The following is a 291-nucleotide window of genomic DNA, read 5'->3' as shown; positions in this document are numbered from 1 at the left end:
TGAGAACCGGGGCTAAGTCACCATTTTATCCTCAGCCTAGTAAAAATTTCACACTTGGTTGGCACTCATGTGAAATAGGATGAATATACGACTGCAAGAATGAATAATTTCTCCATATAACTTCTGCGTTCTTGTCATAGAGTCATCTCAAGGCATCGCATTTGGAAAGGATTTTCTTATTGCTTAGAAATTCCAAAGGGCTCCCCCTCTTTGAATAGCACTTCTACTTGTCAGTTTTCAAGTCTGGCCATTCTCAAATACAAAGGAAGTACGTGCATGAAATGTTCGCTG

This window comes from Hylobates moloch, unplaced genomic scaffold, assembly GCF_009828535.3.
Source record: "Hylobates moloch isolate HMO894 unplaced genomic scaffold, HMol_V3 SCAFFOLD_19, whole genome shotgun sequence".
Classification (NCBI taxonomy): Eukaryota; Metazoa; Chordata; class Mammalia; order Primates; family Hylobatidae; genus Hylobates; species Hylobates moloch.
This window is presented reverse-complemented; position numbering follows the sequence as displayed.